General features: G+C 36.1%; 2 protein-coding genes across 2 annotated transcripts in view; one reads left to right on the top strand and one right to left on the bottom strand.

Annotated features, from left to right (window-relative positions):
- The window catches only part of LOC142342971 (transmembrane protein 120A-like), a 318405-nt gene that overhangs the window by 252021 nt on the left and 39909 nt on the right, over positions 1-26475 (bottom strand). The window lies entirely within an intron of this gene.
- Positions 1-26475, top strand: part of LOC142351769 (uncharacterized) — a 60657-nt gene that overhangs the window by 4867 nt on the left and 29315 nt on the right. The window lies entirely within an intron of this gene.

Raw genomic sequence — 26475 nt, 5'->3', positions numbered from 1 at the left:
GCAAATATTTACTGATTGTCAAGTTGGGCAATTTCCGGCTTTTGTACGTCTCTTGATGTTTGTTAAGTACATATACAAGTTCCGTATTAGCACCTACTTTATCAAAATAATTACTTCACCAAGTACAAAATCTCTAATGAAGTTATTTACTGATTATGTGAATTTATTATCAAGAAACTCAAAAAGTAAATATTGAGGCTTTTAGGCACTTGATATTTTCGCTATTAAACTGTCACTCTGCGGTTGTTTTTCGTAAACATAAACAAATTAGAGGTTACAGGCCTAGATGGAAATACTGGCTTTATATGGCCTTGAAACTAAATGCATATTAATTAATATAAAGCACTTAATTATGGATATTTTAAGGAATATCATCACGTAACTATGAGGGACGAAATAGGGGCGTGACACTACCGGACTTTATGAAAATTTTCCATGAAAATTTTGGGAAAGAACTGGGTTTTTACATTTTTCTATAAAACATATAATCTGCACAAGTTTGAGGATATACATATGTTTTTGTTGGAGCCACCCAATTTATGTTTTCTTAGAAAAGAGTTTTTGAACGAAAGCATTTAAGTTAAAGACAATTAATGAAGAGACAAAGATTAAAGTTAGGAAAGTTAAGACAAGATGAAGAGCTTTGAAGGAATATTAAGGATGTCAAAGTGCGCGAATTTCAGAGTAAAGAGTGGGAACATAAGTTCAAGTTAAGATTAAGAGAAGACATTGAATTAGCACTGAAACTAATCACGGTTATTTCGTTAAATAATGGCTCTAAACTTTGAGAAGGAGTAGGAGAAGGATACTGGTTTACTGAATGGTTTAAAGCACTGGTTAATTTCTGGAAGTTAACAACTATTTCGAGTATATAAAGCACTGATTAGTTTTACTTAATGAATGAGTGGGTACTTAATCTGTGAAAAGAATAACACTTATTGAACTTATATAAGACTTTCAAGAGCTTAAAGTGTACTCTCGTCTCGGGATTGAGCTTGATGGTCCAGTTCGTCTTCTGTGTTAAATCGATCAATGGTGTTGAGTGACATGGTAGAAGTTGCAGGCATGGAATTTCGTCGTTGTCGTTTGAGTGTTCCAAGTTCTTCTGGGGAGATTACTGTTGGTGGTTGCTTTAGTTGTTTGGCTAGAGTAGTGACTACATCTGCTTTCAGATGTTTGGGTACGGAAACTACTGGGTTTAGTGGTACATTGGTTCCGTTAAGTTTCATGAAATTTGGTACCATTCGTCGTACAAAAGCTACTTTATGGTATAAGAAGATGAAGAGAATATGTAGGGCTAGATTTCCGATAAAGACAATGATTGTTAGCGAGAGAGAAAGTTTGATTGGAACGTAGGATTCAAGTTTGTCGATTAATGATGGCTTAAATGACTTCATTTCAGTAGTAATTGGTTTTGCTATGGCATCTAGTGATTCTGTTGATAACTTTCGATTCGTGTAAATAAATTCTGTTTTAACTTTCTTTATTAAACCTAGATTTGCTTCAGTGCTTGATTCATACTTCGGAAGTTCGTTGATGTTGTGTACTGAGTCAATTAAATGTGCAAGTGGATCTGGTAATTTTACATTAATTCTCGTTGCTGGAAGGTACTGACAGCTTTGTAAATCAGCTCGAAATTTAATGTGGTCACTGAACATTGTATGTCCACATTTTAATGTGATTAAACAGATGTTACAACCTTTATGAGGAACATTGATGTGTCAGCCATTTTCGTCCGTACCAATCTCACTAAGGGTATAATCACTTGAAGCTGATGTTAGGAGCCAAATTCCGTATCCAAGGTTCTGTGCTCGTTCAGGGTTGGGTAACACAACCTTCTCTCTTACTTTCAATGCTGAGGTTGAGTGGTGAAACTTGAGGTTTGCGAGACACGAGGAGAATCCAAGGTGGGTTTCCATTGTCTCATGACAGATTCGGTATCGTGGCGATCAAAGACAGTTGTCATACTGAGCTTTCGTCAGTACTGTAGTTTCCATCTGTCCTTCTGAGATTGCTAAGTACTCTCCCTCTATCACGTATCGTAAGGCATCTACAGAGTCCTTCTGAGGCATAGGGATTACAATTGCACGATAAACTTCAAACACTGTCCGGCTAGAGGCTAGGGGAATGGCTAGTGTCAGTAAAAGTCCGTCTTCAACTGTCGAAATCTCTTGTACTAATTTCGCATCGTAGTACGAAAGTATGTCAGTCATGGGTATTGCCAAAGTTAGACAATCTGGGGCGTTCTTTTGGCTATCATCGACTGCATCATGGATTTTTATCAAAAATTTTTGCGGTACTAAAGAGATTGGAAGACGTTTATCAAGTAAAGTAGGTATAGCATTGATAACATTAATTCGAAAAGAATATAAAGCTGCTCTGTAACTTTTGATATCTGCATAAAGAGTAAGAAGTAAGGATGCTGTATGTCAAAGTTAAAGTTCAATGGTTGCTGTGATAATTGAATTTCCATACAGGTGGCTAGTGCATTCAGATTATGGTCTACAATTGCAAATTGTTCCTCAACTAGTTTCCAGTTTCTAAACTGGTTTTCTTGCATTTCGTTTTGAACTTCATAAACCTTTGCAAGTTCGTCAGCAACTAGGAAAAATTTCTCATCGGTTTGTGCGCCGGTTTCCATGACATAGTCGTTAAGGCTATTAAAATTGTTCGCTAATCGATCGATGTTTTCAGCGTTTTGAGACGTGCGCTGACAAGATCCGAAAATTCCTGTTATTCCACCGCATCCTCCGCTGCTCATTGCTATTCCTGGACCGAAAAGTCCAATTCCAGCGACTGCGGCTGCTATAGCAAGCGGGGCGGCTCTTTTCTGTTGATTGTGAGGATCTTCTTACACTCTGGTGAGGAGTTTTTCGGTCTCGTTGCGTAGTTTGAGGACTTCAATTTCAGCTTCGATTTTTTCATTGAGGATCTTCGTGTAAAGCCAGTCAACATTGAAGGCCTGTGTCTGATTCCGATACGTGGTACTGGACGTCATATTACAAAACTCTGACTTTGTTACCCATTTCTGTGAGAGTTCGTTAAGTAGAGTCTCTACTTGTTGTCGTATCGTGAAATTATAACGAGGAAACGGGACTAAAAATTCCGCATTAATGAACTTCTCAGTGATTAATATCTTCCCTTCCTTATGGAAGATTATTCCTTGAGCCAGAGCTGCTTCCGTGTTAATCGGAGTCTCAAAAGTGGGGCCAAAAAATACGAGATTTAACACAACTGTAAGTAACATTTTCGTATTTCAGTAATAACAACTATGTTTCAGGACAATATTCTACTGATGTGGCTCTTCTAAGTGTTTCAACTGGTTCTATTTGGTCTTCCGGTGTTTATTTGTTCATTTATGTACGTCACTCGGGCTTTTAGTTCTAGCTTTCTCAATATGGCACTTGTTTATGTGATGTTTATTCATTTCAGGTGTACTTTTGGGTCATGTGTGTTGATGTGTGTATTTATTGATATTACTACTAAATACGGTGTTTAAACATGTTGAAGTGTGGTTACGGTGGGTGTGTGATGATGGGGATAGTGGTTGGGGGGGTCGAATTTTGCAGTGTTTACATGTTTTTTCGAGTTTTTCAGATTATTTTGCCCACAATATTACACCATGTGCTTTAATATCACTGTTTCTGCCCTAACTATTGGATGTTGTGCGAATGGGACCAGGTTTTTCGGAAGGAACGCTGTTCACTGGTCAAGATTAATCCGTCCAAAGTGTAATATGACAGCAGTAGATAATATAGTTATTGACAAGGAGAGTGGTGGTGGGACTGAGTGGTGGATTATTATTATATTAGTATTCTTTTTATTATTATCAATAGTATCTGTGTTGTTGGGAGTGAGGGCAAATCGAAGGAAGAGAAGGGGGGAGTGAAAAGATCAGAGGAGGCTGTCAGGGAAGATTCAGTGTGACGTATTATTTATTTTTATTTTATTTAATTATATTATTAGCTGTAATATTATGTAATATTAATATTAATATAACTGTGTAAGGACTATTGAAACTGACTCTAATATTGTAGTTGTAGGTGTAATATTGACTGGTGCCACTAATATACTTCTCACATGGTGCTAGTAATATGATAGTAATTAGTATATGTCAACTTTGTTTTGTGAGGGAATAAGGGCGTAAGTAGGGGATAAAAGGAAGAATTTGGAGGTAAAAGAATAAGTAAATGTTAGTGAAGGGTGTAATTGTGTGATCAAAGCGGCGTTGTGTGTTTTGCGGCATGTGTTATTAGCAATTAGCGGTCGTTGTGGCATGGTATTTAAACGTCCTTGGCATTTATTGCATAGTCTGTTCTGTTTGTGTGTTTTCATTCCTGTGATTGTTCATTTTTGACTTAAAACTGTAACTTTCTGCTTGGTTAATAACTAAATTGGCTCAATTTTTGAATTTTCAGATAGTTATTGCTACTCATGGATGTTGCCCAGTATGAGGATTTTCTGACTTTCTTGCGAAGCAAGTCGTTGTCTCAATCTGAATGGATGTATCCATCATTTGTTCGGACATCTGAGGAGCGACGAGCTTATCGGGACAAAGCGGAGCATATGATACTGGGAACAAAAAATGTGGGGACTTCAGAGTTGGCTGTAAATCGGGAGGTGTTGATCTATAAGGTGGAAGTGAAGGTGGGCAGCGAAATGCAAGTTCAGGAGAAGTAAATTCCAACTCAGCAGATGGTGTCTCAGGAGTCGGCTTCGCTGCATGTCGGGTTCAGTGCTTCTGCAAAGCACATTACTCGTGTGAGGTCACAAGTCGATTGCCTGAAAGCTGCTGGGTTCTTCTTTCCACGGTCGATGGGGGGAATGCAGGCTGCTGTTGAGAGGTAATTGCATATGTTTATAATATTTATTTATATTTTTATTTGGTTTTATTTAGTTTGTTACATGTATTATTAATTGTGAAGTGGTGTATGCTTATTGTTTACAACTGGTCGTGAATGTGTGCCATGTTTCGTGAAGAAGATGCACGGCAAAGAGGTGTAGTGCACTTTTTTCCGTGCAAATCTTCGTGCAAACTTGTGTGCAGAATTGGGTACAAGTTTTACAATGACATTTATGCTGAGTATGTGGAAGTAGTGTCATTTAAAACTTCAAAGCTGCTTGGTGTGGCTAGTGTGAGGGCCGATGTTTGTGCTCTGTGTGCTCTCAGTGCTCTGTACTACACTTTAACTTGTCGGAAGTCAGGTATTTGTTGTATTTTATCGCAATTTCCAGGAAGTTTAGGGCTTTAATTTACTTTTAATCGATTTATTACAGACAAGAAGGTTCCCAAGCATAATGTTCGTGCTCCACGCTTGGTTATTGTGGCCAAAATGCGTTCGCCTGGGTTCTCTGAACTTAAGAAAAACCAGTTAAGGTACTTCGTGTCAGAGTACGAGATTGCTGAGAGTGAAGATAATGGGTCGTTGGCCGAGTTTTGGGTAAAGTTTCTTGTTATACTTGATAATTCTGGTACGTGCATGTGTAGGTAGATATTATCTGAGGTTTTGCTGTTTAGTTTGTCGGTATGGCATATTTCCTCGGATGCAATGTCAATATCTATTGGCAGTATACTGAGGAAATGGGGGCGGCTGGGTGTGTTACAGGCATTCGATCAACGCTAAATCCACCGCTCCTGCTGTACTGATCCAGTGCATCGGGAAATTCATCGACAATGAGTATCGGTACCATTGTGAGCCAATCGTAGACTTTCCAAAGTGAGTATTTAACTGTTTTTGTGAAGATTGATCGTGTTTTTCATATAATTTTGAGGCTTTTCATTCATTATAATGACATTTGAACAGGTTGGACGAAGCTGAGCTATACGTGACTCGTTCTACTAGGACAAAGGGTCAGTCCGGTTAGAGTACTAGTGGTGGTGGTACCGTAGCTGAGGGTAGCGCCGATGAGAATTGACTAGTGTCGGTGCAATTGTATTCATCATGTAGTTTAGTTTCATCTATAGGTAAGTTTTTACTTATTATTTGACAATTGTAGCTTTGATAGTTGGTTTTTATTGTTGGAACTAGGAGCTGTGGTGTGTAGAAAAATTTGGTAACATTTTAATTTAGGTGTGTGACTTTATAATGACATAATTGTGGAAGTGAAGATTTAGTGATATAACGGCTTTTTTGATGTTTGAGCATTAACTTTAATTTACTTGTAAATTATTGATCATAGACTGCTTCTAATGGTTCTAGATACTTGTCCTGGTTGTTAGCAGCGCTTGTGTGTAATTTGAACTGGTTTAGAAGAGTATTTGGTACTAATTTTTTTCGTAATTTTGGCCATTTTTCCGCATCAGGGCTGGTGTTGCATATATGTGAATTTTTCGATTTTTATTAAACTTTGGGCAAATTTTTTGGCTTAGCCCACTCAGTAGACATCGGTGAAAATAACTATGCTATAAATTCAGGTTTTTGGGCACCTTTTGGTCAATTTTTTCACTAATGTATGAAAAATCGAAAACTGCGAAAAATTGAGGGCTCCAGCATCACTCAATTTTTAAATTGCTCCAATCGGGCTCACAATTGGTAGGTCACTTCAGGGGCTCAAAGAACGCTGCAGCGCAAAAATTTGGCGCAATTTGAGAATTTTTCGCAAAGTTATGACTATTTTCGTGGTCTGAACCTGGCTATTTTTGGATCATGAAATTTTGGTCTGAATAAGTCGTCACTGTTCATACATTATCGGTATTGAATGGTTAAAATGGTACTGTCTGTGCTTGGTACTAATGTATATTACTGAATTATAGGGTTTGAAGCTATTTATCGGGTCAGAACATTGATTTTTTCGTCCAAAATGCTAATTTTTAGGCGGGATTTTTCCACTAATTGAGCTTCTTCGAGACATGTGCCAGTCTGGTAATTCTCTAGGGGCCTAAATCAGGTGCGAACTGTTAGTACTGACATCTGTGGCTATCAGGGGTAGCATTTTGGTAGCTCTGAAGTTGAATACCTTGTGTTTTGTGCCGGTTTTTTTGTGAAATTTACTAGATTTATATTTGTGAAGCGTCATGTTTTGTGCATAAGTTGACATAGATTGGAGATAATTGATTTTTGACAGTAATTGTTGGTCATACTAGTAAGTACTATGTTGGTAGCAGCTATTGGTGCAGTTTGGTGCATGATTTGACTTTGTTATGAGGAGTTTTTCACATTAGAATTTTGGGATAAATTTGATCAGATATGTGCAATTTTCGATTTTTTCACTTTTTTCAACATCTATGAATTTCTATGCAATTGTATGGGCCTATTAGGCTTAGACAACTACTAGGGAGACTGAATATTGGATATGGGCTCATAATTCGGATATTTGATACTATTTTTCTGGTCTAAATCTGGCTCTATTTTGGCGAATTTGAGAAGAGTCTGGTAGGCTTCAGTTTTTTGCTATTTTTTCAACATTTTACATAACAATTTTCAATATTTTTAATATGGGCCTGTAGAACCTGAGCATACAAATGTTTTAGGCTAATAATATTGGGTTTTTGATCAATATTTCGGATTTTATGAACTTGTTCGTAAATTTTCAAAAAGTCTCCAAAATTGAGGGGCCCAGCGTCACTCAATTTTTAAAATGCTTCGATTGAGCTCAAAAATGGTGAATCGCTTTATCGGCTCAAAAAACCCTGCAGCGCAAAAAATTGGGCGGTTTCAACTATTTTTTCACGAGTTATAACATTTTTGCTGCAGTGAACCTGGGTTTTTTGAAAAGGCTCAGATAGAGGACAGGTTATTGGCTATGAGGCTATAAAAAAACTTGTTCAGAATGATTGATATTGCTATGGTTGGACTGTTCATGAGTAGTGCTAACTGAGTTAACAATAAAATTGGGCATATTCAGGTATTACGATGCGTTTTTGATCACTTTTGCTGGAAAATACACTTAAATTTTTGTGATTTTCGTTATTTTAACAGTCTTTTCTCAGCTTGTATTGACACTAGGGGGCTGGGAGTGCATATTCTGAGAGCTATAGATGTGGGCGTTCTGATGAAGTGAGTTAATTGCTGTCCGAAGTGAGTAATATTGACTCTAGTGGGAAATAACTGAATTTTTTCTGACAATTGTGGCAATTTCAGAGCCTATTTGGGTTTAAGTCTTCATGGTTGATACTGGGATGAGCTGGGACTGGTTTTTATGGCACTACAAAACTAGTGGGGGGGTTGCACTAGGGCTGTAGTGGGTATAGGTGGCTTTTATCGGGTCAGGTGGAGAACAAAATAACAAAATTTTTGAAGCGGAGGATTGAAGCAGAAGCGCAATTTTCGTTTTTTCCTCATTTTTCAACATATACTTGGAAATATTGGGTTTGAATGGTTGCCTGAGGTTTTACCTTGTAGGTGGCAGCTGGGAATAGCTGCTGGAGGCATTTGTGACAGTTTTTGGCATTTTTTGGGATATAATTTACACTACATTTTAATCAATTTAAACGCACTTTTGGTAGGGTTCGGTATTTTTGTCATAACTCAACTTTTATTGGTTTTTGACGGAATTTTTGGGTACTGGGATGTCAAGCGTGAGCAGTAGGATGGTCCAGGGCTATAAAATAGGTCGATTGGAGGTTTTTTGTAGGAGTTATCATTAAATTCGAGCGGATTCGAAAAGTGTCAAAAATTGAGGGCTCCAGCGTCACTCGATTTTCAAAGTTCTCCAAATCACCTCAAAATTTGCATGTCGATTCCTCGGCTTGAAAAATGCTGCAGCGCAAAAATTTGGGATGATCGGGGCATTTTTCACACTTTTATGACTATTTTTCTGAGGTGAACCTAGGATTTTCGGAAGGGTCAATTTCAGGCTAAGTTTTTAGTATTTAGAGCGGGTCGAATCGAGTCAATAATAGCTGGAATCGCTTCTACTGGATAAGGACTTTTCAGAACAATAGAATAATCCAGGTTCAGACAAGTAGTTCTGGAGATATAACAAAATAACTAGGATTTGAGGTCAAAATTTTTCGAATTTTTGGCGATAGTTGGACTTTAGGGCTAAGTTGCTCAGGCTTGTTGGGCTTTTGGGGCAAATGAAGGGTACTGCTAGACCTTACTGGGTCTTTACATGCTAATGGATATAGATGGTTATGGGTAGAGGGTCGAAGACTTGACATATAAGCTCAAAAATGATGTTAAACTTCAATTTATCATAGCCACTGGCGAGTTTTGGAAGACTTAAGTGTGAAATTCCTGCATCTATTACTATTTCTCTCAGTTCATAGAGACTTGCTAATACGGATTCGTATGTGGGTTTGTGATAGTATCTAGATTTGGATACTAAACTGAAGATATATCGTTCAGAAATGGCGTCGAAGTAAATTAAAACTGAACCAATATCAGGTGGATATCTAAGTCTAATTGCACTTATATTGTCTAATATTGGCGTGTAGAGCCTGAGCATACGAATGTTTTAGGCTAATAATATTGGGTTTTCGATCAATATTTCGGATTTTATGAACTTGTTCGTAAATTTTCCAAATGTCTCCAAAATTGAGGGGCCCAGCGTCACTCAATTTTTAAAATGCTTCGATTGAGCTCAAAATTGGTGAATGGCTTTATTGGCTCAAAAAACCCCGCAGCGCAAAAATTTGGGCAGTTTCAACTATTTTTTCACGAGTTATAACATTTTTGCTGCAGTGAACCTGGGTTTTTTGAAAAGGCTCAGATAGAGGACAGGTTATTGGCTATGAGGCTATAAAAAAACTTGTTCAGAATGATTGATATTGCTATGGTTGGACTGTTCATGAGTAGGGTTAACTGAATTAACAATAAAATTGGGCATATTCAGGTATTAAGATGCGTTTTTGATCACTTTTGCTGGAAATTACACTTAAATTTTTGTGATTTTCGTTATTTTAACAGTCTTTTCTCAGCTTGTATTGACACTAGGGGGCTGGGAGTGCATATTCTGAGAGCTATAGATGTGGGCGTGCTGATGAAGTGAGTTAATTGCTGTCCGAAGTGAGTAATATTGACTCTAGTGGGAAATAACTGAATTTTTTCTGACAATTGTGGCAATTTCAGAGCCTATTTGGGTTTAAGTCTTCATGGTTGATACTGGGATGAGCTGGGACTGGTTTTTATGGCACTACAAAACTGGTGGGGGGGTTGCACTAGGGCTGTAGGGGGTATAGGTGGCTTTTATCGGGTCAGGTGGAGAACAAAATAACAAAATTTTTGAAGCGGAGGATGGAAGCAGAAACGCAATTTTCGTTTTTTCCTCAATTTTCAACATATACTTGGAAATATTGGGTTTGAATAATTGTCTGAGGTTTTACCATGTAAGTGGCAGCTGGGAATAGCCGCTGGAGGCATTTGGGACAGTTTTTGGCATATTTTGGGATATAATTTACACTACGTTTTAATCAATTTTAACGCACTTTGGTAGGGTTCGGTATTTTTGTCATAACTCAACTTTTATTGGTTTTTGACGGAATTTTTGGGTACTGGGATGTCAAGCGTGAGCAGTAGGATGGTCTAGGGCTATAAAATAGGTCGATTGGAGGTTTTTTGTAGGAGTTATCATTAAATTCGAGCGGATTCGAAAAGTGTCAAAAATTGAGGGCTCCAGCGTCACTCGATCTTTAAAGTTCTCCAAATCGCTTCAAAATTTGCATGTCAATTCCTCGGCTTGAAAAATGCTGCAGCGCAAAAATATAGGATGATCAGGGCATTTTTCACACTTTTATGGCTATTTTTCTGAGGTGAACCTAGGATTTTCGGAAGGGTCAATTTCAGGCTAATTTTTTAGTATTTAGAACGGGTCGAATCGGGTCAATAATAGCTGGAATCACTTCTACTGGATAGGGGTTACTCAGAACAATAGAAAAATCCAGGTTCAGACAAGTAGTTCTGGAGATATAACAAAATAACTAGGATTTGAGGTCAAAATTTTTCGAATTTTTGGCGATAGTTGGACTTTAGGGCTAAGTTGCTCAGGCTTGTTGGGCTTTTGGGGCAAATGAAGGGTACTGCTAGACTTTACTGGGTCTTTACATGCTAATGGATTTAGATGGTTATGGGTAGAGGGTCGAAGACTTGACATATAAGCTCAAAAATGATGTTAAACTTCATTTTATCATAGCCACTGGCCAGTTTTGGAAGACTTAAGTGTGAAATTCCTGCATCTATTACTATTTCTCTCAGTTCATAGAGACTTGCTAATACGAATTCGTATGTGGGTTTGTGATAGTATCTAGATTTGGATACTAAACTGAAGATATATCGTTCAGAAGTGGGGTCGAAGTAAATTAAAACTGAACCAATATCAGGTGGATATCTAAGTCTAATTGCACTTGGGGCTGCTGGGTACCAGCTTTTGACTTGTCGGGCTAATCCCTTTGCCATTGCAAGGTCTGCTGATATACAGTCTGCGAAAGAGTGTGGAGAGTATAAGATATCTGTTGGTGAACTTAGATATGCTGCATTTATTTCATGACTAAAATGATTTAAGTTTTGGTTTGAAGAGCCTGGTGAAGAGTTTTTTGTTTGAGATCTGGTTACTGGATTGTTTGCTGAACTGCTGGGTTTTTTCATTGAATATTTTGCTATACCTGCTCTAACTTGATCTAGTTTTGTCTCTCTACTTGGTGTATTTGACTGTTTTGCTGCTTGTGCTGATGCTTTTATTGCTTCGCGTTTTTCTTCTTGTTCCAGTCTGGCACGTGCGTTTTTTGGTCTAGGACTGCCTGATCTTCTGACTTGGTTGATTAGGTAAAGGTTTGTTCTATCTTCTTTATGCAACATGATTTCTCTATCGCATTTAAATCCGCGTACATTTTTTTGCTTTTGGTAATCTAGTGATTTGAATGCACTTTTCTCTGGTTTTCGTTTAGGATTATAAGGTCGCGCTCTTATTTTTCTGTCAGTTAACGCAAATTGTTCTTCGTGTGTTTCCGGAGGCGACTCACTATCGAATGGTTCCATTGACGGTGGCTGGTGAGCTGGTAGAAACATTTCGTCATCTGATGAGGATGATACGAGAGGAACACGATTTTCTGGTTCTTGCTGTCGAATTTCATCAGCAATTACTGGATCAACCGGTATTCCTGCTATTTGATCAGCATCTAAGTTCAGGTCAGCTAGGTTTTTGTCTGAACTACTATTTTCTTCAAATAAATTAGAATCAAATAGCTTGAAGAATCAAATACTGGAATTTGTACTGGAGCTGTTCGTGGTCTAACTGCTGGTGCTACTACCCTTGGTGGGGCCGGTGGTGCTGCTGGAGGTGCTGCTATTGCTGGTCCTGCTAAGGGTCCACCTAGTGGGACGTTTATAGTCACTTTAACTGGGTGTGGTTTCACTGTTTTTGATTGATGGATTTCCTTTTCCTGTTCATTTATTAGTTCCTGGATATGTTTATCAAACAATTCTGGTTCCATGTGTTGTTTTCTAGATGGATCAGGTAGGAATTTTGCAGGGTTGATAATCTCAAAGTCTTCAGAAGTTTCACTTGGTTGAATTGGTTTCAATCTGATTCGATGAACACATTGGGTGTAATTCGTATTTACTTTTCGAATGATGTAATTAGAGTCAGTAAGGGCTTTTTCCACTTTATATAGCGGTAGCCATTTCTGAACTTGGGAAGCTATTACTGTCGATTGCTCTAATAGTTTAGGATTCAATAGTAAACAGAATGATTTTTCCGGAATCGGTTTTGCTTAAGCTTTTTGATCATAATACTTTTTATATTTCAAGTAAGCAGTCGTCAGTTTTTCCTTGTTTTCCCCGAACTTTTGCATCATGGCATCTTGCAGTTCATTAACAAAATCAGAATTTACTGCTACTGCATCCATTTCTTTTCTGGAGAACCTAATGTCGAGGGGCTTCATGGGTTTCCATTCGTTAATGGAACTGCGAATAGGTACTTTGTGAAAACATCTATTCCACTCAGAACATACTTATATTGTGATGACTTTAGGGGGCCTACTAAATCAATTTGTAGCATATCTCCTGGATATGATTATAGAGAACTGACTGGTTGTAACTTTGTTGTGATGTGACTTTTTGGTACTCTGTTAAGTTGAAGACAAGTGAGGCAGTTTTTAATGAAACTATTGAAATGTTCGGTAAAACCTGGATAATAGAATCGCTTTCTAAATTACTGAATTGTTGCTTTGATGCCTAAGTGACCTGCTGTTTGTGAATTATGGAGCCTGTATATAGTCTCTTTCCACAAATGCTTAGGTACACAGAATTGTTTATGAAGTACTTTTCCAGTATCATCATAAAAATTCCGGTATAAGACATTCCCTTCAAGAATTAATCTGTTTAAGTGTTTGTGATACTTTTTTAAATTTGTTGTAGCATACTTTAAATCTGGTTGTTGATTATTTTGTTGAAGCCAGTTTATTATTGTTCTAATGTCCGCATCTTTTTGCTGTTCGTCTGCTAAATTGAGGCTAATTAAGTTGTCTGTAAGATCTGGGAACTCATCTAATGGATTTGGATACTCAATTAAATTTATTTCTTGTTTTCTTTTAAGTTTAAATAGCCCTTGAATTTCTGTTATTGGTAAATTACTTTGCCGTTTTTTGTAGTCCTCGTAATATCCGAGTTTTTTGAGGAAGTTTACTTCATCGTTATTTATGATTGTCAGTATCAAATAACACGTTCAGTTCAACATCGGGGTTTTGTGCTTCTGTATCAATTTCTATTTCTCTAACTGGAATTCTATCTGTTAATTTTAAAGACATTGTTGCTGTTTTGTCATTCTCTATTCGGGAGAGGAAATCTGCTGCGTAGTTAGCGCGTTCAGGAATGTGAGCAATTACTATGTTAAAGGCAAGTATTCTATCTAAACAGTTCCAAAGAGATGGCGGTATTACTTCTGACTGGAAGAATTGTGTGAGGCTTTTGTTGTCAGTGAGTATAATTACTTGTTTACTTGATCCCCAAATGTAGTGCGAAAAGTAGTCCAGCGCATAATACAAAGCTAGGAACTCTTTGTAATAGATTGAAAATTTTAATTGCGTAGCATTAAACAAATGCGATCCAAACGATACGGGAGCGTATGTTTTCTTTTCTTTCTTTCCAGTTTCGTTTACATAGTCTTCCACCATTAGTACAAAACTTGCGCCGTGGTAACTAGCGTCCCAAAGAATTACATAATGCAAGCCTGGTTTTGGCAATCGCAATGTTACATTTGTTGCTTCCATTAGATCCTTCTTTCTTACCTCTAATGCTTTTACATGTTCTTCTGTGGTTTCTATTACTGCATCCTTCTTCAGGAGCTTGTAAAATGACATTAGTTTTTCACCTAGGTTAGGGATGTAATTGCGGAAGAATTGCGTGAAGCCAATTAGTCGTTTTACTTGCTTTGTTGTTTTCGGCATTTTAAATTTATCAAGAAATTTCGTTATTTTTGCTTTTTCTGGTAATATTCCTTCTGCACTGATGTTATTTCCAAGGAATTTCAATGTATCTGTTGCTATTTCTCACTTTTCGGGCGACAGTTTCAGTCCGGATTGACGTATACAGATAAATATTTCTCGCAAAGAGGGTACCAATTGTTCAAAATTTGTTACTGCATTTCCGATATCATCCATAAACTGGGTACAATTTCTTGAAGCTAAGCATGGGTCCAAGTAATGTCTAATAAAGGAACTAAAACCTGTTACTGACTTATTCAATCCTTGTGCAAGACATTTATAAGCATAAGTTCTCGAAGCAAAGTTAAATGCTAGCAGTTGCACTGATACATCGTCTGCCATTTGCACACAATGATATGCTTGAAAACAGTCAAGTTTCGTAAACAATTTTTTCCCGGCAAAGTAATTTATTGCGTCATTCATGTTCGAAATTGGGAAATTTGTATTCACATAATCGTTTTTCAGCAAAAGATTTACTTTTCTCAAGTCAATTATTAGTCTAAGTCTTCCTGAATTGTTTCTTTGTGCGAAAAGTGGACTACTATATCTTGATTGAGACAAAATTGTTATCAGTCAGTAGTAATGCATTAATGCTAGTTCTACTTGTAACTCATGTCCATAATGGACAGGCGTTGGAGGGCCTGGTTCGTAAATTGGTATGCTTCTTTCTGGAACTTTATCTTTAAATCTGTATTATATCCAACATCAAATCTGTGTTTCGCAAAGATATCACTGAATTCATCTAGTAGTTCACCTACTACTGCTTTTTGCTCATTATTGAGGGCCGATTTTGCCCACGGGAATTTGCTCAAAAAGGTTATTTTTGTCCTGATTATTACCCTTTGGATCTAATTTCTCCATTTCTTGCAGTTTTAACAATTGCTCAAATAATTCTTTCTGCAAGGGCGACAAATTTGTCAGAACTGGGCACGTTTCGGGCGTTGGGAACCACAATTTTTCATATTCTGTGGCCGGTTTTGCTGGTTGGGCCTTTCTTTTTGGCGTATCTGTGACTTGAATTAATTGATTTATTTCTGTTAAATAATTTTCGCTCATTTTTGCAACATTTATTAATTGAGGATCTACTTCTAACAACTTTTCTGCTTGATCAGACGTTAAGAACGAGAATTTGGCTATTTCTTCGCCTTTACTTATGGTAATTGGGTGATCAGTAATGTTCAAGACATAGATATAAAGGATATTATTTTCAGCAACTTTACTTAAAGAGGACGATAATATTACTTCGCTGTCTTTTTCAAAGATTTCGTTCGGAATTATAACTCCACAGAGGTCAGTGAATGATTCTAGTTTGTCGTAAAGCTTGCATTCTAATACTGTTGATTTGGTTGTTGAACTTGCTTTTTCTGTGTATAAACTCCAAATTTTTTACGTTTTACAACTCTTCTGGGTTGCTTTTCTGGCTTTATTTCATTTATTTGCAGAGTTTGATCAGGGAATTTAATGTAGCTTTGTCCTGGGCAGATGCTAACTTTGTGTTTAACGAAGAATGGGTTGCCTAATATTACAGGAGTTGTGACATTTAAAACAAGGAAATCTTCTGTAAATGTTTGTGTGTCCAATTTAAATGTAACTTTAATTGCTTTGTCAATTTTAACTATATTTTCGTTTGTCATTTTTACTTTATCTAGATCAGGTTTTTCTATTTCTGTTATTGAATTGATATTTGTATTAATAAGCTCCTTGTAAAACTCACGACTTATCACGTTGGAAAATGCTCCTGTATCAACTAGTGCGCGTCTTTCTAATTCTCCGTTAAATTTAAATTTAACTTAGGATAATGTTCTGCCTGAAAGTGGGACAATGCTGAATAGTTGCTGAACATGTGGTGTTGGCTTTGGTGTGGGTTGAGGTACTTGTGTTGGGAGTTGCACAGAATTATTAACTTTACTTCTATTATTATTATTACTTTTGCGTTTTCTACGCTTTTTGTTACTTTTATTATAAACTGGTTCTATTACTTTATCTAAACTAGGACTAGACGTGCTTTCGTTATAATGATTAACTGAGTTTTTGATAGTTTTTGTTTTGTTTTTTAAAGTTGGGTGGCTTTATTAGTTTTTTTGTTGATTAAATGGGTAATTCATACCTCTCATATTTCTACTTTGGTGTGCACCAGCACGACTAAATTCTTTTGCTTTTTGCATACCATATCGGTCTTGTGCTGGACTATCGTAAACTATTCCCTGTCTAAGAAGGTTTTGAGGGGTATTTTTCATTGGAAACCGGTAAACAGGTCTATTAACATAAGCTGGGTGAACAAAAGGGGGGCTATTTGAAGGTTCAGTCCAATAATTCCGAGTTTGTGGCTGTTCATTATAATATGGTCTAGGGGCATTAAATTGTGGTCTAAACTCTCGGTAATTATTAGCACGAGGGGCATACTGTTGCTGGGTCCGATAGTTTTGCTGAATTGGACGATAATTAGACTGATATTGGGGGTAATTTGGCCGATAATTTTGATATTGAGGGCGGAAATTTTGTCTATAACTTTGTCTGTAGACTTGTTGAGGGTAATGTGGTGTGAAAATATTTACTGGGCCTTGTTCTGGTTGCTAATTTTTAGGTGCTGTTCTCTGTTCAAGTTTCTGCTCAAGTTCTTTTTGATTATTTGAAATAACAGTTATTGCTTTTAACATTTTATCAGTGTTTGTTTCAGTTATTTCAATCCGTCATCAAAGTACTCTTCTCTGTTGCACATCTCCCTTATTGCAATCTGTTGGCTATCCAAGGTGCATAATTGATCAATTGTATCTGTATCTGGCCTTTCTAAGAGCTTAGGCTCAAGCCAATTTGGCATAGACTTAATAAAGAAGCGCTTTATCTGTTCGTTTTTTCTGTTTTCTGACATCTGAAGGGCAGAATCTCTTGCTGCCGTCTCTCTTTCAAATCTACGGGCTTCAGGATCACCTGCTACTGCTGGCGCTACTACTATTTCAGGTGCTGGATATCCTTTATTGGCTTCAGTTCTTAACTTTACTAAGAAATTTTTTACAGTGTCTGTTTTTGGATTAAACTTTTGATTCTCTAACTTTATAATTCTGATCTCTCTCAAATCATCCTGCGTGAATCTTTTTCTTAGAGCTGTTATACTGTCTTGGAAGACTAGTCTGGTAGCCTCTGGTAGTGTTAAGAAGTATCGCAAAGCGTCTCCTTTTAAATGTAACTGTAAAAAGTTTGCTTGTTGCGCGTTTGCGATTGCTTCTACTCCGATTGCACCTGTTATTAGTTGTTCGAACTCGTTAAAATTATCCGTTTCTGATACGGAAAAAGGCGTGATGTTGATCTGCGCGTGTTCCATTTTGCTTTTTACCCGATTAGATTATATACTTTTCGTTCAATCAGTCTTACTTTCGTTCTAAATTATTAAATAGCACACTTAACTTAACTTAATGGAGAGATTAAGGGGTTTTAGGAGATAAAAACATTTAAGTGAATAGCACAAGGATATCAGAAAAGAAACTACTGAAACCATTCGTTCAGAAAATAAAAAAAGATGGGCTGCTTATAAACCTATTCCTAAAGCTCCGGTCGAATCGTCAGACTTATATCGTTGAAGCCGTATGGGCCGCCGAAGTCTCACCTCTAAAGAGTGCCCCTTAGTCTAGAAAAATTCGTGGGGACCACGACCGCACAGGCCTTGTGGAAGCTGCACTCAAATAGGCAACAGCATAATGACCGAAGTCACTGTTTGATTCATTAACCTCCGGAGCTGGGCGGGGAAATAGTAAATAAATGTTTTTTATTTTTGTTTAAACTTTTGTTTTGCCCTCTTTTAATAAATGTTTAAGTGATGGTTTCAGTAATTTAGCTTATTCTGATGTTATCTGATTATCAGTAATGATGTTGTCGAGGTTAATATCTCTGTCAGATTGAAGTTTGTAACGAATAAGGCCAAATTTGCGAGCTTTTTGATTTAGACTTTTTGCTGTCCAATAAATTGCAACACGTTTATCATCTTTATCTAGCACATAAATAATGATGGATTTATAAGCTCAGGAGGAAAAAGCGCTGATAATCTGAGCTTGTGTTTTATTGCTGTTATGGGTGTAGTTGATGTTATTGCCTTCGATATGTTCAACAAAATTGGGGGAAGCGCGACAATTATTAATAGCGGGGAGAATTTGTTCTTCATAAATTGACATACATAAAGCACCAAAATTAATTTTTCAAATTCAATTACTCACAATATCCTTGTTTTCAAATACCCTGTGTTGTTTTTGTCCGTTGTGGCGGCTGTGGTTGAGTTTGTTCCAGTTATTGTCCACTCAAACACTTTTGAATTGTTGTTACAATTAGACCACATAGACACAACCACTATTTCCACCCATTTTTTCCTTTGTTACTGCTTTCTGCATTATCGTCTTGCTCGGAAAGGAAGTGCTGGATGCTGGTCTGGATGATTGGAGTCTCTTAAGGTAATGAAGTTGAAGAAGATAAAGAAAGTGTCAAAAGAAGAAAAGAAAAGTCAAATTTATCAAAGAATTATTCAGAATTTCGGTCCGTTAAACTGGGAAACAGTTAATAACTCCTTTCACCATGTTGCGCACTGATTTTTAATGTCCCTCATGGTGTTTTCTGGGGTTAATAATAGCAGTAAATAATGTGATTAATTGTCATTTTTCAAGGACTTATTTTGATGTTTCACAGCGCGATTTTTAGCGGATATATTTTGAATAAAATTAGCTAGTAATAGCCTTTTATTGAGCGGTTCGGATGCGCGATATATCCAATAGTTTGTCTTGTATTTTTTAGCTTTTCTCAGAGATATTTAGCTCTATAGAAGCCTGTTGTAACTTAGAGTTTTATAAAGATTTTCCAGTTCAATCTTTAATTATTTTTAGCAATAATTATTCAATAACTTTAGCAAGAAGTTTCTCGAGTTTTATCAGGTTTTATAAGATGTTAGGCAACTGATTGTCAGGCTGGTTCTCCGGTGTTCTGGTGATAGTAGGTCCGCAGGACTGTGCCTTGAATTGTATTGGTCCTTCGCAAATATTTACTGATTGTCAGGTTGGGCAATTTCCGGCTTTTGTACGTCTCTTGATGTTTGTTAAGTAAATATACAAGTTCCGTATTAGCACCTACTTTATCAGAATAATTACTTCACCAAGTAAATAATCTCTCATGAAGTTATTTACTGCTTATGTGAATTTATTATCAAGAAACTCAAAAAGTAAATATTGAGGCTTTTAGGCACTCTATATGTTTGCTATTAAACTGTCACTCTGCGGTTGTTTTTCGTAAACATAAACAAATTAGAGGTTACAGGCCTAGATGGAAATACTGGATATATATGGCCTTGAAACTAAATGAATATTACTTAATATAAAGCACTTAATTATGGATATTTTAAGGAATATCATCACGTAACTATGATGGACGAAATAGGGGCGTGACACATACCAAATTTGTTGAACCATTAAAAATTCAAGGAAAGAAAATTTGAGTCAGAAATAGGTTCGCAAATTGGTGTTATGATGCACTTGATTAGTAATGAGACGTTTGAGACGTTTTTGTGTTTTTTAACTCGTTTTCTTAAACAATTTGGTAAAAAGACAATTTTACTGCGTTTTGCTTCCATATGCTACCAACCCTTATAAGCCAGTTGAGTGTGCCCTGGTCGATGCCTCGACTTATTAAAAGACCGACGAATCCTTGGGTAAAAAGACTTTAATTACACGGTCGAGGACCCAGTTCAGTTAAAGTCGAGCTAAATTCTTCATATACAAAAACGAGTCAAACTAAAAAGCTCCGCCAACACCTGGGTTTTATCTCGTGACCATTGTGAAAATGAAGGCATTCGCCGATGTTGGCTTGTAGACCTGGAGGAATGAGGAAAAGTTGTCTTTTAGAAGAGTAGTATTCCATTCAAAGTTATACACCTTTATAGTAGCCAAATAAAAAAACGCCCCTCGATAGAGTGATGATGATCGATGCTGCCAAAATCGATGCAGCTCAACAATCGAACTACTTTTATTTATCAGAAAAAATTTATTTTTTAAGTGCGAAATTGGCCGCCGTTATTCTCTCAAAGTAATTACTCCTTCCGATTTTGCTAACGAATGGTTCAAGACAACAACAATTTGAGTTTGCCATCATTTTGTTTTCATTGAAAGTTTTTACTGTTTACATATTTAGAAAAATCCGATTTAAATTCTCTCTCCCATATTTTTCATCCCATATTTTGAAAACACAGGTGAACGTGTAGAGATCTAATTGTACAAATAACAGTGACCAAATGAGACTTCAGAGCAGTTTTATTTCAAAGTCATTATACACAATTGAGTTCGTACTTTGAAGCAATCAATTTGGCAAAGTTCAAAAACTGCTTGTTGAGCACATTAATCTACCTGGACTTTATTCAGTTGAATTATACTTTTGATGCTATTTTCGGAACTTAATTATCCTATGAATAAAATAGGATAACTGACCGTTTGTACTTCAAAATGGAATTTTTTGACTCGCTTAAAAATATTGAAAAATGACTTGTAAGATTTTTTTTGGTCACTCGTCAGATGAAAGCTTGAAGAAAAAAATTTGATTTTTGTGAGTGAGTTCGCCTTTGAAACTTTAAAATAATTTCCTAAATCGAGTAAGAGGACTTGAGTTTAATCAAGCCAGCTTTGGTTTCAAAAACATAAAAGCCATACACAGACATAAAGGCCCATTAAAATGATTGTGAAGTTCATATTAGTACATGATTTATCCCGCACTTTCCGTCTGTAAAATCTATTCTTTTCCCTATAAGCTATATTCCCATCAGCAAACCTGGTGCAATTTAAATGGTAGGGGGAGGCTGAGACGTGCTAATTAGATGCTTAGACACTAAATGTAAACAATAGCCATTTTTCTAAGCCTTTATGACAAATTTAAGCCAACGCCTTGACGTATTTGAACTGAAAATTTGTCTTCTATTTACAAATTCCTCACTTTTTTGCCCGAAATTGTCGTTTATTCCTTTGTTTGGCCCATTTCTCGCCGTCAATTATTTTTTGCAAAGTTCGCGCAGTATTAAAAGGTGAGTCAAAGTACATGTTCGTGTTCACGCTAAATTTTTTAATACTGGATTGTTTTTATAAGCTGATATCGAATATTTTTTTCCTTGTAGATTATGAATCACTATCTGTAGAGCTTAATACCATATTGAATCAGTAGTGAATCGTGACAGTCTAGAGTCTGAATCAGTGTCTGAATCAGTACTGATAATTTCTGACTTTTACACTGGTTCAGAACTGAATTTGCTTTTGAGTTAGGTACGGGCTAAGACAGTATTCAATTATTTTTTTACTATATACGATAATTTTTACTATTCTGATCATGTTTTCTACTAAAATAGGTATTTTCAAACAACAAAAAGTGTTCCGAGAAGGGTATTTGTAGAATAAAAAATGCATACCCATATGATAAACAAACACTCTAAAAAACTGTCTAGAAATCTATATAATATCAAGTACTGCATGAAGACGAGTGACAAGTTATTAAAAGTTTCACAATCTTCGCACGATTGTATGCAGAGCTCAAAATTTGCGCTCATTTCCGTTAATCAATGTGTATGTCATACAAGAAATTATAAGTAATTGCAGAAAGGTAAACACCGTAAATATTAACTCAAACGGCCTGCTTCCACAATTTTCAGAAACTTGTTCTCAAAAAATGACAATGTTGGTGGAAGAATTTGCGATCGCAACATTACTTTGCTATCAAATATTTCACAATACCTACGATGTGAAACAGAGAAGAATTATGTATTTTGGTGTCAAGTTATCTCTGGAAACAAGTTGCAATTGATTGAATCTTGCTAGTTTCTTCAAAATGAAAGCTGATGCTTTAATAACAACCAATGAGAGCAGAACTCAACTCGAACGAAGTTATAAGAGTCTTGCAAGATACCGTTCATCTTGCAATATCTTGCTGGATAATCAGTGTCCCGCTAGAGTTTACAAGATTTTTTACCAGAATCTGGCAAGATTACAATCTGTTCTCGCATGGGGAAACTTTTGGCCCCGTTATCAAGATTATCTAATATAGTTGTGCTTTTGTATTTTTTATACAGATCCTTTTAATAACATTTGAGTGCTCTTCAAACAAAAAGATTTTCTGAATTAGTACTGGCGTCATCGTCTGGAAGTTAGGGCGCGTTTTATAAAGTGACTTCATTATAAGCTCATTCGATTGATGATCAAGGCAATTAATTAATGCCTTTTATTTGATTTCCTTAACATGGCTCATTGGTAGAATCCTAATCTTACTACAGCACCAAAAACACTAAACACTTGAGTTATTTGCAATAGCTGTTTAACAGATTTGTCATATTTGCTACCTTTGTGACATCAAAAATTTTCAAAATTCTCATTTTATTTGTTCCGACCCTCTTGAGGGTGGGGGGGGGGGGGGTTGGGGAACTATATACTCAAATGGGTTTTTTTCGTTCAGTCAATTTTGACCGATCGATATAGATAGTTGTGAGTGGTATCATCAAAAAGCCCGTCCAGCGTAGCATATGGAAAAAAAATGATTTTTTTGAGTTCCTTTTTCTAGAGCGAGTTATCGTGGTTTAAATTTTTGAGAATCTTAGACCAATTTGCGTTATATTTATTCACATTTTCCGGAATTTTCGCCTAAAAATTTTGTCAATTTTGCAAAATGTTGCAAAATTTCGTCAAAAACATATAAAAGTTGTTAATAATAGTACTGATGATTTTTTTAAAGACAAAAAAATATTGCTGACTTCAATGATTTAATTTTTTTGGTAAATTTTTGGCTAAAGTTGTCCGAAAAAAGCTTCTTTAGTCCATTTTACTCAAAATTGCCGGAAGTACACACCCAAAAACAACTAACACAAACTTTGCAAACTACAAAGACAGCTAATCCGACTTCGACTTCCCTTGAGAGTAGTCTGGATTTAAAACTTTGCTGTTTCTTGCTAACTTTACTTTATGATTATCAAAAATGCAGCATTCATTTTTGATCTCTTAACCAAAAAAATTATTTAGATCTAAAACATTCAAAACAATTGAGTGTTCTTAATGGGCCAACGTCAATGGCAAGTTTGGTTTTGGTCCAAGCTTGAGATGTTATAATCCAAAAAAAGTTCGGAGTGTTATCAGTCGGTCCTTTGTAAAAAATAATTCGATCTTTTTTAAGTTAATCAAAGAAAGAACAGTTCAAATCGAAGCTCACTGTTAGTTGGTCCAATTGGCTTCTTAAGCAGTTCCAAATCAATGTATCTACTTTCTTTACTATACAGGTTATGGTCTTTTTTTATTTTTAGAAATATTTGATTTTTAAATAAATAACGGCCTATTGAAAATTGCAACTATTTTTCTCATAATTTGGTCAACTTGTGGCTTAGTGTCTTCAAACAAAAATGCTCCTTCTTCCTCATCTTTCTACTGAAACGAATTTAAAAAATTTCGTGGGTTTACGCGTTAAGTTATGGTTTTCAGGTTTTAATGCTACTAGATTTCACAAATCTATATTAAGGCATTGGTCAATTGTCACGGTTTTTTCTCATTAAGCCTTTAAAGCTATAGATTATGGTTTTTACGGCTTCAACAGCCCTTTCTTGAAGAATTTGATTTTTTTTACTGTTTACAATTGTCTCTAACTGTCGTTTTTTACTTTTTATTTTTAGTCGTATGGATATTCCTGGATAATGACAAGTCTCATTGGCTTTTTATGGTCAAAAAAATGAGTCTATACACTGATTTGAGTTAATAACTAATGACTTTCATGATTTTTAAACCAATTTTTATTTTAAAAAAGCACTTTTTTAGTTAATTCCCGGTTACATATGACACTATTGTTGTCGAAAAAATTTGGAAATGTACACAATCTAAAGTGTTTAGAGAATTCGTTATGATATTACCGGCTTCGAAACAAATTCTTTGGAAACTTAACCTAATTTTTGATTTTTGTCAATATTCGACGTTCTTTTCGAAGACGTCAGACATATTCTGAATAATTAAGATGTATTCTGAACAATAAAAGGCAGAACTAAGGATATTTAATTTTGTCCTTTTGTCGACTTTTACATTTTCTCGAAAAAAAAAACGTTTCATGCAACCTTATTGGCGCTCGTAGAAGATTCAATTGAACCTATCTTGTGGGGCAAAATATGGCTATATGGCTTTGACTGCTTTTTCTGAATGTTGAATGCTGAATTTTTTGAATTTTTTTGCTGTCTCTATTTGTTCTTCTCTTTGCAATTGCATAAAAAATTGATTAATGACAGGTCTTAATGCCCCAAAAACCAGGAATAGGTGATCCTAAACATGTTGGTTGTTACCAATTGCTATCTAATAGTTTTCTTTATTTTGAAATAATTGTTTTCAAAAATACAAGCGAACTTTTTACTTTTTTAATTTTGCTGTTTTTTGTTATTTTTTGTCTAATTGTCAGAGAGTCTTAGTATGGAGTGATCTATGTTTTGTAGTAAAATACCAGTTATTATATTTAGTTTCAGTTTTATCTGACAATGTTTCGAAGTTGTAAATAATTTTTATTTAAGTACGGACAAAAATTTGGATGTAATTTATATTTGTTTTTATTGTTGTTTGATTTTGTTGTTCGTCTTGACTTCTTTTCTTAATAAGGGCTGATCTGATCAGTCTATTTTGGCATTTATTACACCACTGAGGTTGTTTGCGTTCAAGGCGATCTTTTTGTTCATACACTTTTTTTTTAAAAAAATACTTAAATTTTGGGGGCTTTCTATGGGTTCCTCATTTTTTTAGACATTTTTGCCAAAAGAATATGCATGAGAATGGTTGGAACTTTGTGTGCGAGCGCAAATTATCCAGCCTCCTTGAATTCCAGAAATGCTTAAAAGTAGCGATTTGGTTTGAAATAGTGAACCATATTTTCGCTTTAAATTAAATTGTAGAGTTAGAGTTTCAGGATCATTTCCGATGCCCCCACTACGTTATGAACAACACAGATACAAAGCTTGTATCTTTACATAGTGAATCATTATGTAAAAATATATCACGAGCGTCTGGAGGGATCAATTAATATACAACAACGGCTGATCTCAACTTAATAACGGCTGATCTCATCAATATAATTCGGCATTTTTTTACTCCACTGGGTTATTTGCACGTTGGGGGCAATCTTTTTTTTCATACACATGTTTTCGGAAAATACTTAATTTTTTAGGGTTTTCTATGGTTTCCTCATTTGGTAGACAATTAGGCCAAAATTGCGGATGAGCAGGGTCAGAATCTCATGTGCGAACGCTCATTACCCAGCCTCCTTGAAATCCAGAAATGCCTAAAAGTATCAATTTGGCTTCAATTAGTGAACGAATTTTTTGCTTTAAATTAAATTGTAAAATTAGAGTTTCGGGATCTTTTCCGTTGCCCCAGTACGTTATGAACAACACTGTTAAAAAGCTCGTGTCATTACATAGTAAATCATTATGTAAAAATGTGGCACGTGCGTCTGGAGGGATCAAATAGTATACAACAACGGCTGATCTCATTCTAAAGACGACTGATCTTATCAATCTAATGCCGCCATTTTTTACTCCACTGGGTTATTTGCGTTGGAGGCGATCTTTTTGTTCATACTCATTTTTTTGAAACATACTTGAATATTTGGGGGCTTTCAATCGTTTCCTCATTTGGTAGACAATTATGCCAAAAATGCGGATGAGCGGGTTCGGAACCTTATGTTTGAACGCACATTACCCAGTCTCCTTGAATTTCAGAAATGCGTAAAAGTAACAATTTGACTTGCGTTAGTGAACGAATTTTTCGCTTTAAATTAAATTGTAGAGTTAAAATTTCAGGATCATTTCCGTTGCCCCCCCCATTACGTTATGAACAACTCAGTTAGAAAGCTCGTGTCATTACATAGAAAATCATTATGTAAAAAAAGGGCATCTGGAGGGATGCCATAATATGGCGTCTGGAAGGATAAAAAAATACAACAATTAAGCCCGGGCGCAAACAGAAAAGATGCCAGTTTCAACCTAACCTAAGCATCAAAAAAATGCGCTTGAGCAACTTAATACCTTTATCAACCACGTTCGCTTTTGTAATGGATAAAGAAACTGAAACTTTGATTTTTGAATTTAAAATTTTTTAGCCTCT

Source organism: Convolutriloba macropyga, chromosome 1, assembly GCF_964194025.1.
Source record: "Convolutriloba macropyga chromosome 1, txConMacr16.3, whole genome shotgun sequence".
Taxonomy (NCBI): domain Eukaryota; kingdom Metazoa; phylum Xenacoelomorpha; order Acoela; family Convolutidae; genus Convolutriloba; species Convolutriloba macropyga.
This window is presented reverse-complemented; position numbering and strand designations above follow the sequence as displayed.